Source organism: Pezoporus flaviventris, unplaced genomic scaffold (assembly GCF_033815535.1).
Source record: "Pezoporus flaviventris isolate CSIRO_AGI_PZ_B2104156 unplaced genomic scaffold, CSIRO_AGI_Pfla_v1 ptg000164l, whole genome shotgun sequence".
NCBI classification, from domain to species: Eukaryota; Metazoa; Chordata; class Aves; order Psittaciformes; family Psittacidae; genus Pezoporus; species Pezoporus flaviventris.
In genome coordinates this window covers 755248-769868 of record NW_026892712.1, presented here as the reverse complement: position 1 = coordinate 769868, position 14621 = coordinate 755248, and the positions used below count along the sequence as shown (strand labels likewise).

At 48.9% G+C, this 14621-nt stretch overlaps 1 protein-coding gene across 1 annotated transcript in view; it reads right to left on the bottom strand.

The window, feature by feature from the left end:
* The window catches only part of LOC133283323 (zinc finger homeobox protein 3-like), a 155759-nt gene that overhangs the window by 46680 nt on the left and 94458 nt on the right, over nucleotides 1-14621 (bottom strand).

Here is a 14621-nt window from a genome sequence, read left to right as displayed (position 1 = left end):
AAGGTTCAGAACAAACCACGAAGTGCCACTGCCCCACCGTTAACCAGGGCACTGGTGTGCCAAGGCCATGGCACAGAGTTTGTCAACATAGCATGGGCAGCTCCTCATCACATGGGAGACTGGGAGCGAGGTGGCTGCAGCTGCCAGACCTTGTACACCAGGGTCCAACACTACATTATCATCTAATATCTTGGGTATTTATGAACAGTGTGAGCAGCTTGACAGCTACCACATAATTGATGGGGGCTACACTAGCACTGGGAAGAAGGGTACTTTTAAGCTATTATACCCTCTTTTAGGCAGGACAGTTCAAAATTTTAACTTGCATTATCTGGTCATGGTAAATCCTAGGCTATCCTGGGGTTTTATCTGAACTACCTAATCAGTTAAAGCACCACCTCAACCTCCCTCTAACAAAGACAGGGCTAGAAATCAGGATTAAAATATATATATTAGGAGACTGAATATGCTCAGCAGTACCCATTGAGAATGTGACAACCTAAATCAGGGAGGAACTTGTAAAAGCACCCAGAGATCAGCACTGACATTAAGTAGAAGCACTGTGATTTATACTCTACCCCTCTCTCACTCTTCTAAAAGCTGGAAATTCTTGAGAGCTGCAGGGATCTCCATAGTCTTCACCTGGGAAAGCGGGACACCAGGGTGAGAAGTGCAATGGGTGGCATTGCTAGGCAAAGGCACTTCACAAGTGGGAAGACACAAATTACTACTGCAGGGGTGAGATGAGTGTCTGCCTTTTGAGACCAGTGCTCAGGTTTGCTGCAGAGAAGGGCTGTGAAAGCAGCAGCTGGATTCATGTTTCAGAAATTAAAATTCCAGTATGTTTTTATTCCACTCTAGGGAAAAAAAAAACCAATAAACTGCCCCCCCCCCCCCCAAGCAACCCAGACCAACCCAACCACCTTGGCTGGGCTTGGAAGCAGGCTGGGTACGGCCCCCCCACGGCCCCCATGTCGGAGCCCCCTTGAACAACAAAGGGTGCCCAGCGCGGAGGCACTCCCGGCTGCGACCCAGAGGTGTCAGCATTGGCACAGGAGGAAAAGGAAGGGCGAGCCGGTGGCTGCTCAGACGCTGTCTGGGCTCTAACCTGAGCATGTGGAAATAATACACGTCTTCAAGGGCACTGTATGGTTCGAGGGGAATAAAATAGACATTCATGAGCAGTTGCACCATCTGTCTTTATACCATCATCATCATCATTAACAAGGGTAAAAATAGCTCTTTAAAATGGATGAAAGCCCAGGCTGACAGTAATGGGAAAAATGCAAGCTCAGAATACCAATAATGGTAGAAAATGATTAAAAAAAAAGGTTACAAACAGCAAATGCTCCTGCCCTGAGACCCTTGTGCTTGCAGGCACAGCCTGTCCCTCCACAGCCGCCTGCACCAAGTGGCCACCTTGCCCTGAACCAGGGCACAGCTTCCTGCTGAGGACAAGATCTGCCTCCCAGGCTCCAACACCTCTTTGCTGGGCTGCAAAAGCATCTGCATCCTTCTCCCCTCTCTGCTCTGAGCTGACTGTTTCTGACAAGTGTTTTTGTTAAAGGGAGCAGAGCACAAGATACATCTGCCAGGGAGTCTCTGAATCTGCTGGGAAAGGCCCTGGTACTGTCCCTATGTGCCTCCGTGCTCCCAGGGCCTTTGATGAGGACCATCCTCCTGCTCCTTTCTGCAGCACACCCTGGGAGCTCCATGCACCTATGGGCCCTGGGGATGAAGCTGCCTGGCACTGTGACTTAGGGAAGCCTTAACCCTGTCTGCCTCATGATCCTCTTCCATCAGACTTGCTTGGAAGGCTGGATGCAGCTCTGCTCACTGCACTCAGCCTAACTTGCCTTGCAGCCACCAGTGTTTAAGATGACCCCAGGGATGATTTGGAGTGTCCTCAGCCATACCACTCCTCAGCTGGCCACATGCACTGCTGCAGAGGGCTTTGAACTTCAGAAAACCAGCCTCCAACAGACTGGACACAGGGCTCAAGAGTGTGATCTGACCCGGCTTCTAACAATGAGGTTCTCCAACAGTGAAAATGAAATGCAGCAGAGCTCCTGTTCCCAGAGGATTTACTTCCTGATGACAGCTCTGAAGTGGCAGCTCCAAACATGCTAGCAGGTCTGCGTAGCAAACATGTGAATGGCAGCCAACCATCATCCTCCAGTATTTCCTGAGAGCATCTTTCCGAGAGGATAAGGCCAGCATCACAACTGGTAGGGAAAGGTCTGCTTCTCTCCTCAATCCACTGCACATGCAACAAGGAGATTTTGAGCTTCCCTTTTAATTGTCTGCAAGTCCCAGTGTCAAGTTGCTCCCATTCTGCATTAGATCAGAGCTAACCACTGCCTACTACTTAATGTCCAAAGAGCCCCAAAGGACAGAACTGCAGCTGGGTGTGGAGACCACCTCATGGCCAGCTTCCAAAGGCTCGATGAGGCTGTGGTCAGCAAGATGAAGGCAATTTATTTCATAACCACCATGACCCCTTTGTTATCACTTGACCATACCTTCTTGAGTCTGTACACACGATTAGGACACATTCACCTAATGGCTTGACTTCCTTAAAAAGATGGAAAAAATCACCAGCCACTTTGTAGTTAAAAGTACTCAGGTCAAAACTGTACATCCTAACAAGTGTCCCAGGTGGGGTTAATATACAAAGGATGAGAAGTCCCTCCAGCATTTCAGAAGTATAATGGGAGTCTCTGCCAGTCAAGGACTCCAACCAGGAATTTCAGAGTGTGGCTGGGATGCTGAAACTGGAGATCATCGAATCATAGAACAGTTAGGGTTGGAAAGGACCTTAAGATCATCTACTTCCAACCCCACTGCCATGGGCAGGGACACCTCACACTAAACCATCTCACCCAAGGCTTTGTCCAACCTGGCCTTGAACACTGCCAGGGATGGAGCATTCACAACCTCCCTGGGCAACCTAATCCAGTGCCTCACCACCCTTACAGGAAAGAATTTCCTCCTTATATCCAATCTAAACTTCCCCTGTTTCAGTTTTAACCCATTACCCCTTCTCCTGTCACTACAGTCCCTAATGAAGAGTCCCTCCCCAGCATCCCTATAGGCCCCTTTCAGATACTGGAAGGCTGCTATGAGGTCTCCACGCAGCCTTCTCTTCTCCAGGATGAACAGCCCCAACTTTCTCAGCCTATCTTCAGATGGGAGGTGCTCCAGTCCCCTGATCATCCTCGTGGCCCTTCTCTGGACTTGTTCCAACAATTCCATGTCCTTTTTATGTTGAGGGCACCAGAACTGCACACAATACTCCAGGTGAGGTCTCACAAGAGCAGAGTAGAGGGGCAGGATCACCTCCTTCGACCTGCTGGTCACGTTCCTTTTGATGCAGCCCAGGATACGGTTGCCTTTCTGGGCTGCAAGCACACACTGCTGGCTCATGTTCATTTTCTCATCAATCAACACCCCCAAGTCCTTCTCTGCAGGGCTGCTCTGAATCTCTTCTTTGCCCAGCCTGTACCTGTTCCTGGGATTGCTCTGACCCAGGTGTAGGACCTTGCACTTGGCATGGTTAAACTTCATGAGGTTGGCATCAGCCCACATCACAAGTGCGTCAAGGTCCCTCTGGATGGCATCCCTTCCCTCCAGCATATCAACCGAACCACACAGCTTGGTGTCTTCGGCAAACTTGCTGAGGGCACACTCAATCCCACTGTCCATGTCAGCGATGAAGATGTTAAACAAGACCGGTCCCAACACCAATCCCTGAGGGACACCACTCATTACTGGTCTCCAGCTGGACATTGAGACATTGACGACAACTCTTTGCGTGCGGCCATCCATACAATTCTTTCTCCACCGAGTGGTCCATCCATCAAATTGATGTCTCTCCAATTTAAAGACAAGGATGTCATGTGGGACAGTGTCGAACGCTTTACACAAGTCCAGGTAGATGACATCAACTGCTCTACCCCTGTCCATCAGTTCCGTAGGCCCATCATAGAAGGCCACCAAATTGGTCAGGCAGGATTTCCCCTTAGTGAAGCCATGCTGGCTGTCACCAAGCACCTTGTTGATTTTCATGTGTCTTAGCATGCCTTCCAGGAGAATCTGCTCCAAGATTTTGCCAGGCACAGAGGTGAGACTGACTGGTCTGTAATTCCCCGGGTCATCCATTTTCCCCTTCTTGAAAATGGGGGTTATATTTCCCTTTTTCCAGTCATCAGGAACTTCACCTATCTGCCATGATTTTTCAGATATGATGGTCAGTGGCTTAGCAACCTCATTCACCAGCTCCTTCAGGACACATGGATGGATTTCATCAGGTCCCATGCACTTGTGAACGTTCAGATTTTTAAGATGGTCTCGAACCAGATCCTCTTCTACAGTGGGCCCAAGGTCTTCATTCTCACAGTCCCTGCATCTGCCTTCCAAGACTTGGGTGGTTTTGTCAGAGTCTTTGCCAGTGAAGACCGAGGCAAAGAAGTCATTCAGAACCTCAGCCTTCTCCAAATCCTGTGTAGCCTGTTCTCCCGAGAGCTTTCTGAGGGGGCCTAAGTTGTCCCTAGTCTGTTTTTTATTTGCTACGTACCTGTAGAATCTCTTCCTGTTATCCTTAACATCCCTAGCTAAGTTTAATTCTAACTGGGCCTTAGGTTTCCTAACCTGGTCCCTAGCTTCCTGGACAATATCCCTGTGATATGTGGATCTCTGCCACAGGAGATGGCTTGTGATAGGAGATGGGGTTGCTTCCCAACCTGGGAACCTTTGTAAGGGGCTTCAGAAGACCAGAGATGCTATTGCAGGCTCCAAACTGGTGTCTTTCGTTTCCAGAAACTCCAGCTTCACAGTGCTTATGAGCTCACAAAGAATAAATAGACTCCATCCACTGCAGGGAGCTCGCCAGGGCAGGTGCAAGAGCTGTTGCTATGGGATTTGCATGAGGGAGGAGATTGTGTCCCGTTGAAATACAAACAACACAAACTGCACATGGGTCCCTGTGCCCGACTGCCATTCATGATGCCATGATGCCTTATGAATAAATTTTCTTAAAGGAATTTTCCAGCTGCCAGGATTCAGGTCAATACCAAGAGTGAGCAAGTGTAACTGGGGGGGTACCTGAGTCCAAGGAGCTTGCTCTGCCATCATACCCAATCTGCCCCATGCAACAACCTAGGAAGAGTCTTTTCTTCCTTCATGAATAAATAATTTTAGACAGTGGTATTTCATTTTAATTTAAAATTAAACACTTCACTGGGTAAGGACAGAGGGGGATAAAAGTCTAGAAAGTCATGGGTATATGACATCTGTAGATATCAGGGAATCTCGGACTTGGTTACACACTGAAAATGTGCCTGAATCCCCACACACTGTCACACCAGACCATGCTGCTGCATTGCTGCCCCTTTCAAAGCCCAGAAAGTCTGAGGGTCAGAGAAGTCTGCAAACCTCAACTGGATCCAGGACAGCTTGAACAACCCAAGACCTCTCAACTCTCCTCTCAGATGGTTTTTCCTTAATAAACCCACATCTATTATTCAGAGGGATAAGGAGCATTTCAGAGGTGGCAGAAATGTAGGGATGGGAGGGAAAGACCGTGTGCTGCCTCTCCACTCTCTGGCAGGCTCAAGAGCTGAGAAACATTAGCTGACATGAACCACAATCAAATCAGGTTTGAAATATTTATCAGTGGTTTGGAAAATGCAGTGCTGCAGCTCTGACAGGCGAGACGCGCAGACACCCATTTTCTATTAAAGTGGAAATATCAAGCCTGTTCTGAATATGTATAACCTAGAAAAATGTATTGATTTTTCATTTGGCATTAAAAAAATTAAATACCCTTCAGCTGTCAAAAGCCTTTTATTAAAAGCTCATCTTTCCTGGAATGAGGATTACCAAAACCAAGTTTTAATTGTACACAGGTTCTCTCCTTTGAAAGAAAAAGAATCCCTGATGCTCCCCTTTTCAGGATAAGTAGCCAAAAAAGCCTGTAGAAAGACAGGTTTGAGACCTGGCTGACTTGTGCAGGCTGACACTGTCAGGGGAAGTGACAGCCTGTGTGTAGTCAGCTGTACGACTGCACGTGCACAAACTTGTGGCACCAGTGGGAGCTGCTGCTGGTGAGGGACTGCATCCCTTGCTGGTGCTGGGGGTCACATCACTGTGCTGCGGCTCAGCCTGTTGCACAAGTTCAACTGCTTTCAACTACTTTAAACGTGAAGTCCCTGGGCCCTGGGAGGAGATGTGCCGTGGTCTGGGTTTCTTGGAGAAGCAGGAGTGGCTTCAGGTGGTCTATGGGGGGTCAATCCCCTCCCAGATCCTGGGAAGCCCAAGAGGAGCTCAAACTGCTGATGATGGTCGTTAAGGGCTCCGGTCCCACAGCCAATGGCATGATTCTTGTTGGGGGCACACACACACCTTCCCAAACCAGAGGAGCAAACACTGTTTTGCCTTTTGTGTTTTCTTCCCACCTGCATTTTGAACCACTTGCCCTGCTAGGGTTATGTTCAGCACACAGGGCTAAGGTGAGCAGCCCCATGTGCTGCTGAAGCTGATGGTGATCCTCAAGGGAATGGGGTGGAGGCAAACCCCATCACTGCCCTTTAGCTTCCTGAAATCTGGGTGGGAGTATAGCCTTGAACAGGCTTGTGGGAGAAGCCGGTCCAGATCAGGACTCAGAGCAGCACCCTGGACACAATTTGACTGTTTGCTTGTGACCAGCCCAACAGAAAAAAAAAGTTTCCCACCTCTCCCTGACTTGCAAATGACTTGCATTTAAAGATGAGACAATCTATCCACATGGAAATGTAGGTAAATCCATTTTCAGAGGTATTTTTGCCATCTTGTATTTCTCACTGCCTTGGGTTCAGCTGTAAGATATTTTTCTCCTTAGTAGCTAGTGCAGTGCTGTGTTTTAGACTTCAGTCCGAGAACAAGCTGACAACACACTGATGCTTTAGTTGTTGCTAAGTAATGCTTACTCTGACCAAGGACTTTTCAGTCTCTTTTGCTCTGCCAGTGAGGATGGGCATGAAAAGCCAGGAGGAAGCAAAGACAGGATACCTTACCCAAACTAGCCAAAGGGGTATTCCATACCACAGCACATCATGCCCGGTATATAAACTGGGGGAAGTTACCCGGAAGGCCCAGATTGCTGCTCGGGTCAGGCTGGGTATTGGTCAGCAGGTGATGAGCAATTGTATTGGGCATCACTTGTGTTTATTGTTTCTTTTCCTTTCCCCTTTTAGTTTTATATTCTCTCCCCTTGTTATTTCTCTTATCAGTATTATTGGTGGTACTAGTAGTGGTTTAGTATTATGCTTTAGTTATTGGACTGTTCTTATATCAGTCATATCATGGGATTTATATTCTTTCAAATCTCCTCCACATCCCCATCCCTCCAGGAGTGTGGGGGAAGAAGGAGGGGAGTGAGCTAGTGGCTGCATGGTTCCAAGTTACCAGTTGGGCTTAAACCATGACACTCACCCAGCTCAAGCTCAGCTGGGGCACGTCTCCTAAGGTAACCTTGGCTACTAGGCAGTCACTGCCCTTAGAGCTCAGATTCAGGATGCGTATATATTCACAAATACACTCTGTGCTCACTCCTAATTGGATTATTCTACATAGACTTGTTTATTCCTATTGTTTTCCTAAATGGAAAACCAATGAACAGAAAGCACGAGGCAGAGGTCATGAGAGGAATGCCACAGAGCTCCAGCCTTGATGCAAAACCTGGTGGATTGAGTCGTACCATTTTACGAAAGGCCACAAAAACCCAATAATAATCCTACGTGTATCTTGACAATTATTTCCAAGCTGGACCTGTTTCAGAGCATGGGCAGAGTGCATCTGTGCTGCTTTCACTGAAAAAAACCCCAACACTGCCTATGAACATGTCCCCAGATGATAAAGCCATCCTCAGTTACCTATCTTCTCAAGACAAAGCTTTATCTGATTTTTGGGTGGTTAACTATAAAGGCAAGTGTTTAGATAAATAAAATAGGAAATTCAACAGCAGAAGAATTGTTTGTGAACTTTTAGCTTCTATTCCTTTGTTTTCTGCTCCAAAGAAAAAAAAATCAGAATTTCTGGCCAGTTTCCCTGAACAGATCTGAAAACCCAACAGCAGCATCTAGGTCTCTGGTAATCACCCAAAAAAGCTTAGAATCACAGAATAATTGAATGGTTAGGGTTGTAAAGGACCTTAAGATCATCTAGTTCCAACCCCCCTGCCATGGGCAGGGACACCTCACACTAAACCATCTCACCCAAGGCTCTGTCCAACCGGGCCTTGAACGCTGCCAGGGATGGAACATTCACAACTTCCCTGGCCAGCCCATTCCAGTGCCTCACCATCCTCAAAGTAATATCGTTATATCCAATCTAAACTTCCCCTGTTTAAGTATTAACCCCTTATCCCTTGTCCTATCACTACAGGCCCTAATGAACAGTCCCTACCCAGCATTCTTGTAGGCCCCCTTCAGATACTGGAAGGCTGCTATGAGGTTACCACACAGCCTTCTTTTCTCCAGGATGAAGAGCCCCAACTTTCTCAGCCTGTCTTCATATGGGAGGTACTCCAGCCCCCTGATCTTACTCATGGAACTCCTCTGGACTTGTTCCAACAGTTCCATTCCCTTTTTATGCTGAGGACACCAGAACTGCACACAATACTCCAAGTGAGGTCTCACGAGAGCAGAGGGGCATGATCACCTCCTTCGACCTGCTGGTCACACTCCTTTTAATGCAGCCCAGGACACAAGTCCTTCTCTGCAGGGCTGCTCTGAATCTCTTCTTTGCCCAACCTGTAGCTCTGCCTGGGATTGCTGTGTCCCAGGTGTAGGACCTTGAACTTGGCTTGGCTGAACTTCATAAGGTTGGCATCAGCCCAGAAGGCTCAGATTACTGCTAGGGTCGGGCTGGGTATCGGTTGGTGGGTGGTGAGCAATTGTATTCTCTTCCCTTGTTATTTCCCTTATCATTATTATTAGTGGTGGTGGTAGTAGTAGTGTTGTATGGTACCTTAGTTACTGGACTGTTATCTCAACCCAGGGGATTTAATTCTTTCAATTCTCTTCCCCATCCCTCTGGGAGTGGGGGGTGGGGTGGGGGAAAGTGGGGGGACTGAGGGAGCAGTTGCATGGTTCGGAGTTACTGGCTGGACTTAAACCATGACACCTGGTTTAAGAACAATTAAAGTATTCTTGGAACACACCATAAGGTCCAGATGCAGAGGGAGGTGGCTAAAGGAGTGCGGCGGGCTGCCCTGGCAGAGGGGTAGAACAACCAGATGGCAGCTCGCAGCTGTGATGTGGGAGTATGCAGCAAATCTACATAGGTCAATTGCTCAGGTGAGTAGATTGAGAGAGGATGCCTTCAACACTTGAGTGGGGGGAAGCTCAGCATCCAGGAGCCTCAACTCAGAGCGGCAAGAGCCACCACAGGAGACTCAAGCCCTCAACAGGACATGCACAGGAGCCAGGAGCTCAGATGATGCCAGCACCTGACTCACAGGGGGCAGTGCCAGGAAGGGCGGCACCAGCTCTGAATGGTTAAAAACCTGCCCAAAGGGCAAGACTGTGGTGGGATAGTTTGTTGGGGCAGTTTGAGTGGGATGGTGAGCACTTGCCTTTTGACCAGGGCCTGGTCTGGGAGCTCTGCTCTGGCTGCCACGGTGGTGATCAGCGTAGTCACCCAGACAGAGGCAATGAGAGGGGAAGCTGCAGTGTGGAGATCCGAGTGTAGAGAGTGCCTGCACTGGTCTCTTGAGGCAAGGGTGCACAGTGGGCAGGGCTGCACTCAGCGCTCCATGGTGGAGGTCCTCCTGCAGCAGGTGGCTGAGCTGTGGGATGCTGACAATAGGCTAAAAGATGTCAGGGAAGCTGAGAGGAATCAGGACTGCTTGCTCCAGGCCCAAACTGCAGAGGGCTCAAGCATCCATTGTAGCTCATGGAGGAAAGAAGGAGGCTGTTAACCCAGGAAGCTGGGAAATACTAATTAAAAAAAAACAAACAACAAAAAAAAAAAAATCCACAACAAAAAAAGGAGGAAGAGGACAATTAAAAGCAAGTGGCTTCCTCCTAAATCTGTTGTCCCCACCCAGAACCACTTTGCTGTTCTGCAGGGGGCTAATGAGGAAACACTCTTGCACCACAAACAACCGGCTAATGCACTGGTAAATAAGTTCTCCACTGGTGCTGCCAGGAAAAAGTGGCGGGTCATAGTAGTAGGGGACTCTCTTTTGAAAGGCACAGAGGCACCCATCTGTCAGCCTGACCTAGTCTCAAGGGAGGTGTGTTGCCTACTAGGGGCTCAGATCAGGGATGCTGCAGAGAGGCTGCCTGCTCTAGTAATTCAAAATTCCTTGGGCAACCCATACCAGTACCTCACCACCCTTACCGTAAAGAACTTCTTCCTTAATATCCAATATAAACTTCCCTTGTTTAAGTATTAACCCCTTACCCCTTGTCCTATCACTACAGGCCCTAATGAAGAGTCCCTACCCAGCATCCTTATAGGCCCCCTTCAGATACTGGAAGGCTGCTATGAGGTCTCCACGCAGCCTTCTCTTCTCCAGGCTGAACAGCCCCAACTTTCTCAGCCTGTCTTCATATGGGAGGTACTCCAGTCCCCTGATCATCCTCATGTTCCTCCTCTGCACTTGTTCCAACAGTTCCATGTCCTTTTTATGTTGAGGACACCAGAACTGGACACAATACTCCAAGTGAGGATACGATAGCAGAGTAGAGGGGCAGGATCACCTCCTTCGACCTGCTGGTCACACTCCTTCTGATGCAGCTCAGGATACTGGTAGGACCAGTAGAATAGCAAGTAGAATTGCAACCCTGGACTTTAGCAGGGCAAACTTCGGCCTTTTCAAGCAATTGCTAGGGGAAATCCCATGGGCAAGGCTGTTTGAAGGTAAAGGGGCCCAAGATAGTTGGATGGCATTCAAGGACTGTGTTTTCCGAGCTCAATATCAGAGCATCCCGACACGGAGGAAGTCAAGAAAGAGGGCCAGGAGACCTGCATGGATAAATAGGGAATTGCTGGGTATGCTCAAGTGGAAGAGGAGAGTTTACAGGTCATGGAAGGAGGGGCTGGCCACTTGGGAGGAATATAAGGCTGCTGCTAGAGGATGTAGGAAGGCAGCTAGGAGGACTAAGGCATCCTTAGAATTAAACCTGGCAAGAAGGGTCAAGGACAGCAAAAAGAGCTTTTTCAAATACATGGCAGACAAAACTAACACCATGTTGCAGAATGACTCTTAAGAGCAGAACCATAGAGTTCTGGAGGACTGTGCAAGCAAGGCAGGGGGTGGCCCCCACAGGTAGCCGGAGACCGGACCTGGGAGGAGAATGTGGAGGAAGCTGTGGGGGGCTAACCAATACTGTTGTGCCATGAAGGAGTGGCTGAATACCACTCCTATATATGTGTGAACTGCGTCACAAATAAAGTAGAAGTTGCTTATCACTCATATTGGGTTGGCTTGTCTGCTTCTCCTCGCCGCTTACAAATGGCGCCCGAACAGGGACACGGACTACAAGGCCCTGGTCGCTGGGGACCCGGATTACAGGGCTCCGACTAGCGGGGACCCGGAATACAGCGCCCCGACTAGCGGGGACCCGGGATACAGGGCCCCGGCCGGCGGGGACCCGGGATACAGGGCCCCGACTAGCGGGGTCCCGGGATGCGGGGTCCCGGGATACAGGGCCCCGACTAGCGGGGCCCCGGATACAGGGCCCCGGTTTAACGGGGACCCGGGATACAGGGCCCCGGTCGACGGGGACCCGGAATACAGGGCCCCGACTGACGGGGACCCGGAATACAGGGCCCCGACTAGCGGGGACCCGGGATACAGGGCCCCGGTCGACGGGGACCCGGGATACGGCGAGTGAGCGGCGCCGGCGGCAGCGGCCGGGAAGCGCGGGCAATGCTGCTGCGGTGGCGTGACGGACCCGGGTGCTTGGACTAACCGAAAGAATCCGCCGCTGGGGCGAACCAGACACTGCTGCGTCGGGAGGCCGATCCGGAGACCGAGGTTACAGGACGACCCAGAAGAAGATGATCCGGAAAAGGCTGGCCATGAAAATGGACCGAGAGGTAGCCCTGGACTTATTACAGTGCTTCTTATAAAAGCGGGGAACTGAGCCCTGAACTTTTTACAGTGCTTTTTATAAAAGCGGGGAATTGAGCCTGAGACTCTAAAGCAGCTAGCAGGTCTAGTGGCTAGGGAAGACTAAGAGATATTTTTTGCAGATCCTAATACAATATTTGAGGAGAGTGAGTGGCGAAAGTTTGGTGATGAGTTATTTGACTCAGTGCTTAATGATTATAAAAAGGCAAAGAAACTCGGTAAACCACGGAGGGAAGTAATGAACTGTATAAAAAGACACAAGGCAGAAAAGAAAACTGCCGCGGTAGCAACGGAGAAAAAAGGAACAGACGTCCCCGGTCGGTTGAAACCGGGGGAAGATTACAACTCGTTCCCCCCCCCCAACTCGCGGGAGCACAGGGTTCCCACCCGCACCCCCCCACCCCGCAGCCCCCCTTCCTTTTCTCCCCCTCCATCAGAAGGTGCCGCGGAGGAGGTGTAACCCCCTGCTCCCCCACCACCCCAGTTCCGAAAGTAGGGACTTTAAAAAGGACAGAGAAAGTATATTAGAAGGTATACACATGATAAATGTCGAGAAAGCCGAAAGAAAAAAGGCGGTGCCTCGGCGCCGGATCGATTGCGGCGCCACTGTGAAGCACGCAGTAGAAAATAGGGATCATGCGCGAGCGGGAGATTTAAAGGAACCGCGAGCTTCTCCAACCCACTATGCCTTAGAGTGAAAAAATTTTTAACTCGGTCACGGAGGAGCCAGGTCTGCAGATGGCTACATACCGAACGAGATACACCTGATAAGAAAGACACAGCTGCGAGCAACGGAGACCCCGAGTTCGGCGCAGGATCAGCCCCCGAATCCCCTGAATCCGAGCCAGATTTATATCCTCTGCTTCCAGACCCTGACTCTTCGTCTCCCGGGTGGGTCTGCTCAGACTTACTGGCCCTGGAGACGCTCAGTTGTAACAATGGGTAACCAAAGAGGTGAACATTACTGGGGAATTTTCTGCAATGGGCATCTTTGCATATCCTGTGTTTACTACACAGCAGGGGGCTAAAGAGTGGGAAGCTCTTGATCTCAAAATAGTTAAGGAGGCCTGACAAGCAGTGACCACGTATGCGTTAAAATCCTCTTATACTCAAGCTGTATATGTTATGATTTTTTTCCTGCAATTGACAGGGGGAGCCCATACAGTTTCTCTGTGATACTCATGTACTAGAAGTTGGTAAAAATAAGTATGTCCAGGTTTCTATCAACCCTTGGAGACCTCTGTAGATACTGCTGGCCACTTCTTCCAGCACAGGCTGGCCACCTGTGTTGGTATGAGTGCATTTTGGTCAGTATAAAAGCCCAAGCCTCATGCGATGTGGGTGAGGCAGAGCCTCTGCGGGGTGCCCGCTAAGGTTGAGCCTGCCACCTCACACTGCAATGATGCTTCTCGGAGCTGGTTTGCTGTTAGTCTCCACAGGGTCCTTGTGCCACATTCTGTACGTGGAACTGTAGTGGGAATAATGATAGCTTTTGCAGGGACAAAAAAAAAAAAAAAAAAAGAGGGGGGAGAGAGACAGTAATGATGTTACATTTAACTTTAACCTGTCTACTTCTGAAGAACTGATAACCTGGGGGAGGGGGTATATTTGTGTCCTCCTGCCTACAGGTCCATGGTGACTGCCTGCAAAGTTTGTCAAGCCTTGCCATGAGCTGGACAGACGAATGGATAAACCTGATGCCTCAGCTACAGGAGCTGACCGTGATTACCCCAAGCAGAATGAGATAGAGGAAGAGAAAGAACAAATAACTGCAAAACATCACTTGGGGGCAACTGAAAAGTAACATCCTGAATATGTGTGCTTGTAAAGTAGCTATATTAGAGGTTGTGATTTTGTGTATAAAACCACCTGTATTTACTAGCTAGTTGCTAATAAGAAACTGCACCTTGTATTGTATAGATTTGTCACTTGTAAAAGAGATGTTAGAGTATGGAAATTTGCAGTAGCTGCTAGAAAATGCTAAGGCAAAAGCTAGAAAAATTTTAATACAATGGTAGTGTTATAAAGCAGGTGATGGAACAAATTAAGAGGGGGGAGAATTCCACTGGTAAGAAATTTCTTTGGCTAGTTCTTCACTGCCATCAGCATCTTCAACATGCTGCTGCACCCTGTAATAGTTACTCTGCTAATGTAAATGTGTGTGTGCCTCGCTGTAGTAGCGATTTGTTACTGGATAAAACAAAAGGGGGGAGATGTGGAGACAGTGTTCTCACAGGAGAATGCATAATTGGTACATAAACTTTGAATAGTCCTGAAAGATACAGCAAGGCCCTGAGAGGCCTGAAGAAGCTTAAGCAAGCAAGATAAGAGGCTGGAATTCACCAAGTTAATGAGGCCTGTGGACTGTTGGCAAGCTTTCAAGGTTGAGTTCTCACACCTGTGTTTAACCAATTATATGTTAGTCACTACGGGTCTTCAAAACATGTATCCAATCATAATATGCCAAATCACTGTAAGTGCTTCAGCCAGGGCCTTGGCT